At 46.9% G+C, this 15,626-nt stretch overlaps 1 long non-coding RNA gene across 2 annotated transcripts in view; it reads left to right on the top strand.

Annotated features, from left to right (window-relative positions):
* Nucleotides 1-15,355, top strand: part of LOC141058316 (uncharacterized) — a 33,590-nt gene extending 18,235 nt beyond the window's left edge. For both annotated transcript variants that reach the window (XR_012222139.1, XR_012222138.1), the window contains 2 exons: nt 14,415-14,505; nt 14,655-15,355. This is a non-coding gene — a long non-coding RNA (uncharacterized lncRNA). The remainder of the gene's footprint in view (nt 1-14,414; nt 14,506-14,654) is intronic.
* The last annotated feature ends 271 nt before the right edge of the window (nt 15,356-15,626 follow it).

The following is a 15,626-nucleotide window of genomic DNA, read 5'->3' as shown; positions in this document are numbered from 1 at the left end:
TCAGGCCATGGACCCCGCTGGTACCTCTGCCGCCACCCAAAAGGAACTAGCGTTCCTGCGGGAGAATCAGACCCAGATCATGGCTTTTTTGAAGACCATGGAGTCCTGTCTCTCTGCTTTACAGCCCTCCGATCCAGGGAGCACGTCCCAGCTCTCCAGTCTCTAGCAGGAACTTGCCCAGCAGCGAGACACCCAGGCCCACATACTTAATTACATGGCCTTAGTGGATAACCGACTACTCTCTCTACAATCCTCCGCCTCGGCCCCGGCTCTGGCCCCACATCCGTCACCTTGTTTGGCTAAACCTCCGCGGTATAGCGGAGATCCCAAGCTGTGTCGGGGGTTCCTTAACCAATGCCAGTTGCATTTCGAATTGTTGCCACAACTGTACCCCACCGACCGAGCCAAGGTGGCCTTTGTGGTATCCCACTTGGAGGGTGAGGCGCTGGCCTGGGTAAACCCCTTGTGGGAGCGAGACGATCCTCTGGTCTCCCAGCTCGCAACCTTTCTGTAGACTTTTCGTAAAGTCTTCGACGAGCCCGGTCGCCTGGTCTCTACCACCGAGTCTCTATTCAATCTCCGCCAGGGTACTCTCTCTGTGGGCCAGTACGCCATCCAGTTCCGTACGTTGTCCTCCGAGCTAGGATGGAACAACGAGGCCCTGGTGGGAGCTTTTTGGTGCAGTTTGTACGCTCGAATTAAAGACGAGTTGGCTGGGCGAGACACACCTACGTCCCTGGACGACCTCATTTCCCTGGCAACGCGTATCGATCTACGTTTCCAGGAGCGTTCCCGCGAAGCTGCCAGGGAGAGAAGACTTCCTCGTTCATCTCCCGCTACACGCAGTCCTCCCCGCTCGCGTTTTTCCACCGCGGCTTCAACACCAGAACCCATGCAGGTGGATCGACTCAAGCCGGCTGAGCAGCGTCGCCAGGAGAGACTCACACAAGGTCTCTGCCTCTATTGTGGCAGCGCTACCCATCTCCTACGTTCCTGTCCGGTGAGGCCGGGAAACGCCTCCGCCTAGGACAGGTAAGAGAGGCCTCCCTAGGTGTCAGTGATACCTCTCTACCCTTGACTCTCTCTGTCTTGGTTAACCAGGGGCAGCAGGGAACTTCATCCAGCTCGAGGCGGTAAAAAAGATTGCGGATACCTGTCAGGTCCTTGGAGACTCCTCAACAGTTAGCTTCGGTCGACAGTGCTCCCCTGTGGGAGACTGTTACCTTGGTCACCGAAGAGGTGGAGTTACAGATTGGAGCCTTGCACCGAGAGAAGATAGCCTTCTTCGTACTACCATCGTTATCCCATACGTTTCTTTTAGGCCTTCCTTGGTTGAGGATACATGAACCTGTCCTGGATTGGCGGTCTGGAGACCTTCGTTGGGGTCAGTCCTGCCAGACTAAGTGCCTCCTCCCTGTTCAGCCTCTTAAAACTTCGCTGCCAGCCACGGTGCCTGCAGATTTGCCTTCGGCCTATTGGACCTTCGCCAACGTCTTCAATAAGAAGGAGGCAGAGAGTCTTCCCCCACATCGGCCATATGATTGCCCGATCGATCTTGTTCCAGGCTCTACTCCACCAAGGGGTCAAATTTATCCTCTGAATCCTCTTGAGTCCCATGCCATGACCGAGTACGTCCAGGAAAATTTGGCCAGACGCTTTATCCGGAAGTCGTCTTCACCCGCTGGTGCAGGTTTCTTCTTTGTCAAGAAGAAGGACGGGTCTCTTCGTCCTTGTATCAACTACCGGGGTCTTAATGAAATCACAATCAAGAACAAGTACCCGCTACCTCTCATCCCGGAGTTATTCGATCAGCTGCGGGGGGCACGAATCTTTACCAAACTAGACCTTCGTGGAGCCTACAACGTCATCTGTATTCGCTCCAGAGATGAGTGGAAGACCGCTTTCCACACCAGGGATGGGCACTATGAATATCTGGTCATGCCCTTCGGTTTGTGCAACGCTCCCGCAGTATTCCAAGAATTTGTAAATGATATTTTCCGAGACCTTCTGTACTCCTGTGTGGTGGTATATCTGGACGATATCCTCGTGTTTTCTCCAGACCTGTCCACCCACAGAAAAAATGTCCGTCAAGTACTGCTGCGTCTGAGGGAAAATCGCCTGTATGCTAAGCTGGAGAAGTGCGCCTTTGAGCAGTCGTCCCTCCCGTTCCTGGGTTACATCATCTCCGACTCAGGCTTACGCTGTACTCAACTGGCCGCGTCCCCACGGCGTTAAGGCAATTCAGCGATTTCTTGGCTTTGCAAATTTCTACCGGCAGTTCATTCCTCATTTTTCCTCTTTGTCCGGTCCCATCTCCTCCTTGATCCGCAAGGGAGCTAACCCTCGCGTCTGGTCATCCGAGGCCGAGAACGCCTTCCTGTCTCTGAAGCAAGCCTTCGCCACCGCACCCGTGCTCCATCGCCCAGAGGATAACAAACCTTTCATCCTCGAGGTTGATGCCTCGGCAACCGGGGCCGGAGCAGTGCTTTCTCAGAGATCCTCCGGACGGCTTGATACTTGCGATTTCTTTTCCAAAACATTCTCCACTTCGGAACGGAACTATTCCATCGGAGATAGGGAACTGCTGGCCATCAAGTTAGCACTGGAGGAGTGGAGGTACCTATTGAAGGGAGCCGTACATCCTTTTACAATTTACACGGACCATAAGAACCTAGCTTACATCCGATCGGCACAGAAACTCAACCCCCGGCAAGCCAGGTGGTCCCTGTTCTTCGGCCGTTTCGATTTTGACCTTCACTTCCGTCCCGGCAACAAAAACCTCAAGGCCGACGCTTTGTCCAGGTCTTTCTTGTCTGGAGATACTGAGGAAGACCCCACGCACATCTTGGACCCTTCCAGGCTCATCACGGTGGCACCTGTCACGCTAACTTCGCTACCCCCTGGTAAAAGCCCTATGGTCTTCTACTCCCGCTCCCAGTCCCTTCGGCTCCCTGGCAGCACGTTGCCATGGACTTTATTACCGATCTACCTCAGTCTGCAGGCTGCACTGTCATCCTTGTGGTCGTGGACAGATTCTCCAAGATGGCACACTTCATCTCTCTCCTGGTTTACCCTCAGTGCCTGACTTGGCGAAAGTTTTCATCCACCATATCTTTAGTCTCCATGGCCTGCCTCAACTTTTTGTTTCAGACAGAGGAGACCAGTTCACCTCTCGATTTTGGAGAGCTCTATGCCAGTCTATGAACGTCACACTTGACTTCTCCTCAGAGTACCACCCACAGTCCAACGGTCAAGCGGAGCGGACTAACCAGAGTTTGGTGAATTGTCTCTGGCATTTCTCTAATGCCCACCAGAATGACTGGTCTGACTTACTCCCGTGGGCTGAATTCGCATATAACAACCACATCAGCGAATCTTCTGCCAAGTCGCCTTTTTTGTCATCTATGGGCAACATCCAGGTGTACCCCTAACGGTCCCTCCTGTCTCGAGTGTACTGGCGGCTGATCTTCTGTCCGGGGAGTTCTCCAGGATCTGGCAGGAGACCAAGACTGCTCTTGAGTTAGCACGTGACAGGGTAAAAAGACACGCAGACAAGAGGCGCTTGGTTTCACCACTATATCATCCGGGTGATAAGGTTTGGTTATCCTCCAAGTTCATTCACCTAATGATTCCTTCGCATAAACTAGGTCCCCGGTACATTGGACCCTTTGAGGTCTTGGCTCGCATCAACGTGGTCTCCTACAAACTGCGGCTTCCTGCCTCGCTCCGCATCCCTAATTCCTTTCACATGTCCCTTTTAAAACCTGTCATCCTCAATCAGTTTCATGCCTCTACTACCCTTTCACCTCCGCCTGTCTCCGCTGATGATGTGTTTGAAGTTAAAGACATTCTGGCCATGAAAAAGCAAAGAGGGAGGACCTTTTTCCTGGTTGATTGGAAGGGCTTTGGTCCTGAGGAGAGATCCCGGGGAACCTCGGGAGAATATCCAGGCTACTCGAATCTTGGCTGTTTCTTTCCAGCCTGTGGAAGGGGGCACGTAAGGAGGGGGGTACAGTCACGCTGCACCTTACACCGCCGCGGCCGCCGCCGGCCTCACCGCCGCTCCCCGGCACACTTGTCCTCGGCGTCCCTGCGTGCTCCCGCTCTGCCTCTGCTCCCCGATGGGCGCGCACTCCCGCCCTGCTTCCGCTCCCCGACGGGCGCGCGCCCGCACTGTGTTTAGAAGCGCACGCGCACTCCGTCCTTCCTGAGGGCGGCCGCTCCTGTCACTCTGCCCTTTGAGGACCCTGACCAGGAAGTCCTCGGCACATTCTCCATATCAGGCCGCCTCTTCCTCCTGGCGGTGCCTGATTGTCATTTGTGCCTAACAAGTGATTCTGGCCCCACGTCCCGCTGCGCGTGTCCCTGCCTGCAGCTTCTGCTTCCCGTGCCTGTATCTTATCCTTTCTCCGTTCTCTCTCCTTGTGCCTGCCTGCCCGTGGTTCCGTCCTGTCTTGTTCCGGTGCCTCAGCCCTGTCCTCCATTCTGTGCCTCTACCATGCCGCCTTGTCCGTGTTGCTGCCGTGCCTGCCGGCATTTCCAGCCCTGCCCGCCGTCCATGCTCCTGTCCTGTTGGTCCTCCACCAGCCTCTCCGGTCTCCCGCTGTGACTCCTGAATCCTTCCCCTGGGTACCAGCTGCCGTGGTGATAGTCTCCCTTGGGTCTGCCCCTAACGCTCCCTGTATAGGGGGTGGTCCACCTGGTCAGCTCGCCCGTGGGAGGTTCGGTGCCCACGGTCCAGCGGGTCCACTCCAGGAGTACCTCCAAAAGTCTCAGTTACATAACATCTTTAATCATTAATTCTAAATTAAGATTTCCTTCTTAGCCATAAACACATGGAAACTTGATGCATTTCCAGATCAGTGATATTTACTCTGAGACTCTAATATTAAGCAGAGGGACTTAGGACTGTCGTAAGAAAGTATAATCATCAGGCAGAAAGTTCTGGCAGGAAGAAGGCGATGACCTGAGCCAATGTCACCGAGAATTTACTGTAAAGAGCTGTAGGTGAGACACCAGCAGGGTAATAAAGAACAATACCAACTTCTGATCCGTCATGGTGGCCCCATGGACTTCCCAAGCAACATCTCTAAGAGACATAGTATAGTATGGAGTACCGCGGCACACATGTATTCCAAGTGATAACGTATTTTATTAGTGAAGCAAAAATAGTCAGTGGATGAATCAGTTCAAAGTTGGGGTTCTCAGATCTTGTTCAAGGCAAAGGAACAAACGTATGTGCGCTACTCTACCACTAGGCACCAAAGATGACTTTCACCCCTGAGTGCCCACCATATCTTCTACTGTCTCAAAAGGACAGGCAGTATCAGCTGCAGGTGTTTAGTCTGTGACTCAATATGCCCGACTGTTCCTTCTTGACCACCGTTTATGTCGTTTTGGGTGAATGAAAAGGGTCAAAACCAATCAGCTGTAGAGTCACCAGGAAATGTAGAAAGAGAGGCTTGACAAATCCATTGTGGTCCAAGCAGCACGCAAAGGCTGCTTGGATCATTGTGTGCCATCAGAAAGTCCTGCTTTCAGCACTGTGATAGTAGCTGGAGACTTCTGCTCTGAGGTCAGTAGCAGAGAGAACATTGGAGTGAAGAGTAGTGTTAAGTCTCCAGGAACTTTTATTATTGAGACTGAGGAGACTTCAGCCCTTGTGCTAGATGGAAAGTTACCCACTTGTAGAGAACTCCCCCAAGAGTGCATGTGCTGACGAGATATGGTGGCGATCTACACAGGCACGGTGAGTGACCATGCAGTCCATATAGAGATGGCACTTAGACATGAGTCTGTTCTCTAGTTGTGGCAGGAAATAATTTGGTGTACTCGTTGGTATTTTGTGGTCATAAGTCCGTTGAAGGTAGTGGTGTAGTAGTCATAAAGACCCAAGGAAGATCAAATTAGTTTTCCCCTATGTGTGGCATATAGATAGTGGGCTGTGGACTTTCAGAGAGCACCAGTGGGACGCTAGTGTGATTATTTTGGTGTAGCACAACCTGAGAGAAATTCTGAATAGCCGAGATCTCCAAGCATGGTTGGACTGCGCTGTTGTTGAGCCTTGATACTTCCCGTCAATAAAACTGTTGTTCTGAATTAATTCCGATTTTAACTAGATGCCATTCTTACAAGTAATATATATAAGAAAACAATATGTTTGGCAGAGGAGAAAGAATGAGTAGTAAAAACACCAAATGTGTTTATGACTATTTCTTTGGCTCTGTACGACCAAGTGACTACAAACTGCTCTCCTACTCTGGTTAACGAGGAGCTGTCACTTGCCATAAATGTGTAATTAATTTTCTAAACTCAGCTGTTCTCTTGAATCTGGTGTCGTTTTTTTATTTTGACCCTGTGGCTCTCCATTCATGAAATATGGTCCTATTTTCCTTGCAGGTAGATCTATTATTTTTAGCCAAGTAGATGTGGTCCTCAATTTTACTTTATGGTAGGAGTCAACTTGAGGACCATGCCCAATTGACTGAACACAAACAAGTGACTGGTTGTCTTTAAACGACATAGTAAGAAGCATAACCTTTTATTCCATCTAGCTTCCACCTTAAGTTACTATATCCTATTTACCAATCCTTAGTAAATATAAGGGGAACTTCATCAGTTAGACAGGGCAGAGAGTGGCTATGAAGGATGTCTCTTGATCGGGAAGACCCAACATACTCATGCATTAGATTGGCAGCCCATTCATTTCAACAGGTGCTGTGTATTCTTACGTAGGTGCCGCAGGAGAATTGTACATTTGCAAAGTCCCCAACTATAGCCGACCTCTGGCAGTCTCACACTTAGTGATTATTTTTGAGCAAAACTTTCTATTGAAACCAAAAATTATCCAAAATGGAAAATCAAATAAAAGTGTAATTTTTCAGTGAAAAACTATGCAATCTGACCTAATCAGAAAGTCCAGAAAAGACCAGAACACGAGCCATCCAGTTTATTTATGACATAAGTTAGAGAAGCCATGGATGTAGCTCCATCACAAGATTTAACAGATCCAATGTGAACTCCATCATAGAAAAAAAAATCCTGATGAGATACAAGGTGACGGGAATTGTGCTGCAATCCTTATATCCTGCATCATCTGGGGTAGTGATTATCATATGCACCTGCTCGATGTCCTCATCTGGAGAAGCTGCATAGAACGTCTCTATCATCCGCACCAACCCTGCAAGGAGACAGAATAGAGATTGACAAGATCCTAGAAACAAAACGTCAAGCGGATCGGCTTCTACAAGATTCATCAACAGAAAAAAAATGGTGAGATCTTATGAAACACCAAAACTTTTTTTTTTTTACACTAGAAATTCATCATTAGGAATCATTATCATTATGCCATATTCCTCACACAGAATCTGAGGAACGGTCAATGCTGGAAGAACAAAAGTAGAATTTGTATCAGGACCAAAATTGAAAGCTATTATTATTAATAACTTTATTTCTAGAGCGCCAACATATTCCAGAGCACTTTACATTTTAGAGGGGACTTGTATAAACAGTAAAAGACACTACAGCATACCAATCACATAAATCAACAGATATCAAAAGGAGTGAGGGCTGTGCTTGCAAGCTTAAAATCTATGGAGCCAATTACATTTTCTCAATATATTTTTGGTGCAGAGATCCAAACTCTCCATGTAGACACTTAATGAAGAAATTGTGTATGCCTTTAGCCCATCATTATGGGGAGCTCCCTGTATACAGAGATACACAATAAGATTATGTCTGCAGCCACCCCTAGGGGGAGCTCCCTGTATACAGAGATACATGATAAGATCCTGTCTGTAGCCACCACTAGGGGGAGCTGCCTGTATACAGAGATACATGATAAGATCCTGTCTGCAGCCACCTCTAGGGGGAGCTCCCTGTATACAGAGATACATGATAAGATCTTGTCTGCAGCCACCACTAGGAGCTCCCTGTATACAGAGATACATGATCAGATCCTATCTGCAGCCACCACTAGGGGCAGCTCCCTGTATATAGAGATGCATGATCAGATCCTATCTGCAGCCACCACTAGGGGCAGCTCCCTGTATACAGAGATACATGATCAGATCCAATCTGGAGCCACCACTAGGGGCAGCTCCCTGTATACAAAGATACATAAGATCCTGTGCAGTCACCACTAGAGAGAGCTCCCTGTATACAGAGATACATGATAAGATCCTGCCTGCAGCCACCACTAGGTGGCGCTCCTTGTATACAGAGAAACATGATAAGATCCTGTCTGCAGTCACCACTAGGGGGAGCTCCCTGTATACAGAGATACATGATAAGATCCTGCCTGCAGCCACCACTAGGTGGAGCTCCCTGTATACAGAGATACATGATAAGATCCTATATGCAGCCACCAGTAGGAGGAGCTCCCTGGATACAGAGATACATGATAAGATCCTATATGCAGCCACCAGTAGGAGGAGCTCCCTGTATACAGAGATACATGATAAGATCCTGTCTGCAGCCACCACTAGGGGGAGCTCCCTGTATAGAGACACATGATAAGATCCTATCTGCAGCCACCAGTAGGAGGAGCTCCCTGTATACAGAGATACATGATAAGATCCTGTCTGCAGTCACCACCACTAGGGGGAGCTTCCTGTATACAAAGATACATAAGATCCTGTCTGCAATCACCACCACTAGGGGGAGCTCCCTGCATGTTGTGCATTTTTTTTATCTAAATGTATAATACTTGCTATAATCCTATAATTTCTGAACTCCCTCTGCTGATTTTTATTATTATTTATTTCACTATCTACAGCTCTGGCAAAAATTAAGAGACCATCACATCAAATCCCTGTCATGGGCAGCCCATTCTCCAGACCTGAACCCAATTGAACACCTCTGGAATGTAATGAAAACCATTTTTAAAAATCATGGTTATTCCACAAAATATTGATTTCTGATCTCTTACTGAGTTAAAACATTAGTATTGTTGTTTCTAAATGATTATGAACTTGTTTTCTTTGCATTATTTGAGGTCTGAAAGCACTGGGCTTTTTTAAAAAAAAATTTAATTTTGACCATTTCTCCTTTTCAGAAAAATAAAACAAAACTTAGTGCTTGGAAATTCGGAGACATGTTGTCAGAAGTTTATAGACTAAAAGAACAATTTACATTTTACTCAAAAATATACCGATAAAGAGAAAAATCAGACAAACTGAACATTTGAAAGTGACTGCCAGAGCTGTATATCTCACTCACATAGTTAAAAATATACTTCTGTATCTATCTACCTATCTGTATATCTATCTAATCTCTCTCTGTCTCTCACTGGTCCAAAAAATAAAGGGAACACTAAAATACCACATCCTAGGTATCAATGAATGAAATATTCCAGTTGCAAATCTTTATTCATTACATAGTGGAATGCGTTGGTAAAACATAAAAATGATTAATGTAAATCAACCTTAAATATCCCATGGAGGTCTGGATTTGGAATGATACGCAAAATCAAAGTGGAAAATCAAATTACAGGCTGATCCAACTTCAGTGGAATTGTCTCAAGACAAGGAAATGATGCTCTGTATTGTGTGTGGCCTCCACGTGCCTGTATGACCTCCCTACAATGCCTTAGCATGCTCCTGATGAGGCGGCAGATGTTCTGCTTAGGGATCTCCTCCCAGACCTGGATTAAAGCATCAGTCAACTCCTGGACGGTCTGTGGTGCAACGTGGCGTTAATGGAGTGAGACTTGCTGTCCCAGATGTGCTTGAGTGGATTCAGGTCTGGGAAACAGGCAGGCCGGTTCATAATATCAATACCTTCACCATGCAGGAACACACTACAGACACATTGAGCCTGGCATTGTCATCTATCAGAAGGAACCCAGGGCCCAGTGCACCAGCATATGTTCTCAAAATGGGTCTGAGGAGCTCATCCTGGTACCTAATGGCAGACAGGGTACCTCTGGCTAGCACATGGAGGGCTGTGCGGCCCTACAAAGAAATGCCTCCCCACACCATTACTGATTTGCTGCCAAACCGGTCACGGCAGGCAGCAGAACGTTCTCCACAGTATCTCCAGACTCTGTCATATCTGTCACATGTTCTCAGTGTGAACCTTCTCTCATCCATGAAGAGAACAGGGCGCCAATGTCGAATCTACCAATTTTGGTGTTTTCAGGCAAATGCCAATCGCCCTGCATGGTGTTGTGCTGTAAGCTCAACACCCAATTGTGGATGTCAGGACCTCATACCACCTTCATGGAGTCTGTTTCTGGCAGTTTGAGCAGGCATATGGATGTTAGTGGCCTGCTGGAGGTCATTTTGCAGGGCTCTGGCACTGCTCCTCCTGTTCCTCTTTACACAAAGGAGAAGGTAGCGATCCTGCTGCTTGGTTTTTGCACTCTTACGGCCCCCTCCATGTCTCCTGGTGTATTTGCCTGTCTTCTGTTATCTGCTCCACCATGCTCTAGAAACGGTGCTGACAGACACTACTACTATTCTTGCCACAGTTTGCATTGATGTGCCATCCTGGATGAGCTGCACTACCTGACACCACCTCATTCTACCGTACAGTACCTTTAGGGGTGAGAGCAATGACAAAATGCAAAAGTGATCAAAACAACAGCCAAAATGGATGAGGACAGAAAAAATGGTCTGTGGTCAACCCCTGCAGAACCACTCCTTTATAGGGGTTGTCTTGCTAATTGACAAATATTTCTACCTGTTGTCTGCTACATTTGCACAAGAGCAGGAGAAATGGATTCACAATCAGTGTTGCTTCATAACTGGACAGGTTGATTTCACAGAAGTGTCATTGACTAGGAGTTACATTGTGTTGTTTAAGTGTTCCCTTTACTTTTTTGAGCAGTGTATATCTATCTATCTATCTTGAAGAATATTTCCTTGGAAAACTATTTGTAAATGACATAGAGGATTGCTCTATGGAAAAGCTCCTGTTAAAATCACATTGCAATCGTATCGCATTCGCATGGAAATCGGATGTAAGTCGGATGTGAGGTGTTAAAAATCAGATTGCACTCACATGAAAATCCCATGACACTAGTCCTACTTTTCTGGCCCGATATCGGACCATTTTTTTTAACGGTAACGGATATGAGCCCTAAAAGTGACATAATCGCAGATGAGCAGGCCCTCATAAATTAACATTGGTCAGAGTGCAATCCGGTTTATCATTGGATTGCACTCGATCCTTTTCCTCGCAGATGAGTATGAGCACTTAGAGGCATTTCCTCTTATGTCCTAAAGTACATTGTATATGGAATCAGTTAGTACTTAAAGGGGTTGTTCACTTTAAGATCTTTTTCACAATGGTTACTTTCTAATATGCCGTTATAAATAGATCCGCACCAATGTTTTGCTTTTCTTAAGCCGGACCCTTATTTAGCATCATCTTTTCAATCAGTAGCTTCTACTAGAAGGGTTGTACCTGACCCTTCCACCAGGGGGCAACTCTCTGACATCTAACGGTGGGATATCTTCACGCACAGACTGATTACCTTCCTTCTCGGTGATTTCCACCTCCCGCCGCTTTTGCTTTCTTGCTGGATGGAACTGTTTGGTAGTCAAATCAAGAATGAAGGTGAGGAGGAGCAGCAGCAGGACCTTCATGTCCATGACAACTGTCAGAAGCACTTTGCTTCCCTCGTTGACTCTTGGGTCACCAGCTGGGATCTTTTTTTTGCTTTTCCTTTTCTTACAGAAGATATTTCCACCTCTGATCACTTCGTATCTTCCTAGAATTTATTGTCACATTGAGCTCATGATTCTCCCGACGATGACATCACAAAGAACAATGGGACGTTCCACATTCCGTTCCGGACTGTAAGCCTCTGACAATTCATCGCCACGTTTGAGATCTGCGCCGGTTGTCAGCAAATGAAACCCTTGTGTTTAGAATTCGAGAGTGAAAAACTCCGTCTCTGATGTTCTGCAGCGTTTTTCACTGCATTCATCACGCTTTCTTTTCCCCCCCAAAAAAAAACGTGTATGAAAGTAATGGGCAACTAAAGAATTCATTACAAATTTTCCCTCAAAAGTTTGGATTTTCCAACCAGACACCTTTTTGTTGAATTCTTTAAGAACCTAACCATCTAGGTCCACCGGTGCCCTGTCCTCCACTACTTTTGGATTGGACTTCAGTCTTCCAGCCAGTATGAAACCCCATGTTGCTCTCATTGGTCAGGTTGGGTAAATTAAATTTTCTTGGACGTTTTAAGTCAATTTTCCCAAAACTAGTTCTGAGAAATTCGCTCCTCTCTAAGGACAACCCCATAGACAGCAGATTTTACTAAAGTGAGCTAGATCTGCCAATGATCTGCAGATAAATCTTGTATGTATATGGAAAGACTGAGGAGCCAAACAGATTTTCTGCAACACTGAATAAACCAAGTTCTAGAAATAACAGTGAAAGTTCTACTGAAGAGGTTTCATTTGGGCCCAGTAACTTGTAAAAACTGTTTGCACCTGTCTAAAGAGGGAAATATTATCCCCTATACATAGGTCTAATTACTGGGTGCCGACCAACTGCCGGAGCCCAATAGGGAATGAATGGAGTACGGTCAGTCATCTGGCACTGCGGCTCCATTCATTCTCCACAGTGTAACGATTCCACCCCTAAGGCTGTGTGCACATGTTGTGGATTTGCCTGCAGAATTTTCTGCACAGAATCTGCATCTCTTGCAAGAAAACGCAGGTAAAGATCTGCGCGGATTTGAAAGCTTAAATAAAGATATGCTATTTTACAAAAAAAGAAGAATTGTAATGTCATTTCTTAGATAGATAATAGATAAATAATAGATAGAGAATAGATACATAGATAATAGAAAGATAATAGATAAATAGATAATAGAATAGATAATAGATACACAGTATAATAGATAGATAAATAGAAAATAGATAGAGATAGATAATAATAAAAGGCATATGTTTTAATGAACACGTAATAAAACCATTTATGGTAGCCATAGGGTGGGCCCCTAGAGTCAATTTCCCTGGTGGGCCCTAAGCACCACAGTCCAACCCTGTAAGAAAGCAACATACTGTGTATAGAGGAGCTGTACAAGGGGGAGACTCGGGACATTATTAAATGTAAAATGAGCACTTATTGTTATAGGGGAATTCAGGTTACTGTGACTATCAAAGGGGCACAAACAGGGCAATATTACTTTTTAGGGGACAAAATGTGGGCATTACTATATTCTAGAGGGTTGCTTTTGAACTTAGAGGGCACAGAGAACAACCCAGCAGGTGCAGTAATAGGGACACATACGGCAGCAGCGGATCAGCATTGGGGTATCGGGTGCAGTAATAGGGACACATACGGCAGCAGCGGCTCAGCATTGGGGTATCGGGTGCAGTAATAGGGACACATACGGGAGCAGCGGCTCAGCATTGGGGTATCGGGTGCAGTAATAGGGACTCATACGGCAGCAGCGGCTCAGCATTGGGGTATCGGGTGCAGTAATAGGGACACATACGGCAGCAGCGGCTCAGCATTGGGGTATCGGGTGCAGTAATAGGGACACATACGGGAGGAGCGGCTCAGCATTGGGGTATCGGGTGCAGTAATAGGGTCACATACAGCAGCGGCGGCTCAGCATTGGGGTATCAGGTGCAGTAATAGGGACACATACAGCAGCAGCTCAGCATTTGGGGTATCAGGTGCAGTAAGAGGGACACATACGGCAGCAGCGGCTCAGCTTTGGGGTATCAGTTGCAGTAATAGGGACACATACGGCAGCAGCGGCTCAGCATTGGGGTATCAGGTGCAGTAATAGGGACACATACGGCAGCAGCGGCTCAGCATTGGGGTATCAGGTGCAGTAATAGGGACACATACGGCAGCAGCGTCTCAGCATTGGGGTATCAGGTGCAGTAATAGGGACACATACGGCAGCATAGGCTCAGCACTGGGGTATCAGGTGCAGTAATAGGGACATATACGGCAGCAGCGGCTCAGTATTGGGGTATCATCAGGTGCAGTTAAAGGGACACATACGGCAGCAGCGGCTCAGCATTGGGGTATCAGGTGCAGTAATAGGGACACATACGGCAGCAGCGGCTCAGCATTGGGGTATCAGGTGCAGTAATAGGGACACATACGGCAGCAGCGTCTCAGCATTGGGGTATCAGGTGCAGTAATAGGGACACATACGGCAGCATAGGCTCAGCACTGGGGTATCAGGTGCAGTAATAGGGACATATACGGCAGCAGCGGCTCAGTATTGGGGTATCATCAGGTGCAGTTAAAGGGACACATACGGCAGCAGCAGCTCAGCATTGGGGTATCAGGTGCAGTAATAGGGACACATATGGCAGCAGAGGCTCAGTATTGGGGTATCAGCAGGATGAGGGGTTTGTGCAGGTTGGGGATAGATGGTGACGGGGCTGGAATATGAGAAGTGAAACATGTCTTTGTTGTATTCTCTGTAGCAGAGTCCTGGCTGGAGAAGTTGTCATTGTCGGTCTGGGCCAGATGGAAAAGATGTGAAAAATAACGATTCCATCAGAAAGAACGTCAGCGGTAAGTCACCATCTGTAACTGCCGTAATCACTTGTATGTTATGTAGGACTGGTATCTACCACTGACCATATGGCGGTAATATCAATGTTGGTCTTTATATAGATTACCATTACTACTCTTTCTGTACCCGGTTTGTCCCTCCTGACCAGGCTTTGTGTGACCAGTCTTGCTGCAGGCTCCCTCTCCTGACCAGCAGCCACTCCATGAACATAACCCAGTGAGCCCCATTACAAGTCAAGATGAGTGTGTAGTGGTTAAAGACTGAAGACATCAGCATGATGGCGGCATTCACAACCCATCAACAGAAGCCGCTGCTCTGTCATCGCGCCATCAGAAGATCCACCAGCAGGAGCGGTGTGTGCCCACTCTGTGGTGGTAGAGATCGGCACTGGGCACAACAAGCAGGTAATTTGCAAATATCTGTTAGTTCCTAGGCCCATAGGTAAAAAAAAATAGTCAAAGATAAGCCCTTTAATTACAGAAGCCAGTCTAGTTCAGTGGTGTAGAAAGGGGCAGTGACAGCGTTTGAACGGGACTAGACAGCCTGTCCTCTTCACCCACACCACTAGTCGTTCGCTGACTTTGGGGAGTGAAGCAGAGCAGTGCTGGAATCAGGGTATCGGTTCAGCCATCATAATGAGAGCAGATTTGTAAATTTAGTCAATTTGCATTTCTCAACACTTTTAAAAAACTTTTTGTCTGGCTGGAAAACTCTCTAACTTTTCTGGAATGTCCAGGGGGCTGCAGGAATAAGAAAAAAAATAAAAAGACTTCAAAATGCCAAAGAGACCTCCTGGAAAGGATTCAGAATGCTGGCATGGTATCCTAAAGCAAGGGGCGTTATTAAAGGGGCGCGTTTATGGAAAAATTACTGCACTCACAATACCCCCAGCTGGCTCATGTGCTCTAATGGCAATTCATAACCAACATGCTTTTTTTTTTTTACTAATTAAAACCAGATACTTATACACATAATTTTATATGGTCTGTTTTTACTTTCTGATTAGAGATTTTGTTATAGGAGGCAGCCATCTTGCCTGAGCTGCTGGTACCAACATCCAGAGATATGTCCGACAGCTGCCGCTTAGGAAACAATAGACTGGAGAGGGTTATGGACTTGG

The sequence above is a fragment of the Dendrobates tinctorius genome, unplaced genomic scaffold (assembly GCF_039654945.1).
Source record: "Dendrobates tinctorius isolate UK_male_01 unplaced genomic scaffold, ASM3965494v1 ptg000211l, whole genome shotgun sequence".
Classification (NCBI taxonomy): domain Eukaryota; kingdom Metazoa; phylum Chordata; class Amphibia; order Anura; family Dendrobatidae; genus Dendrobates; species Dendrobates tinctorius.
Note: the sequence above shows the minus strand (reverse complement) of the source record. Positions and strands in the feature narration are given on the sequence as shown.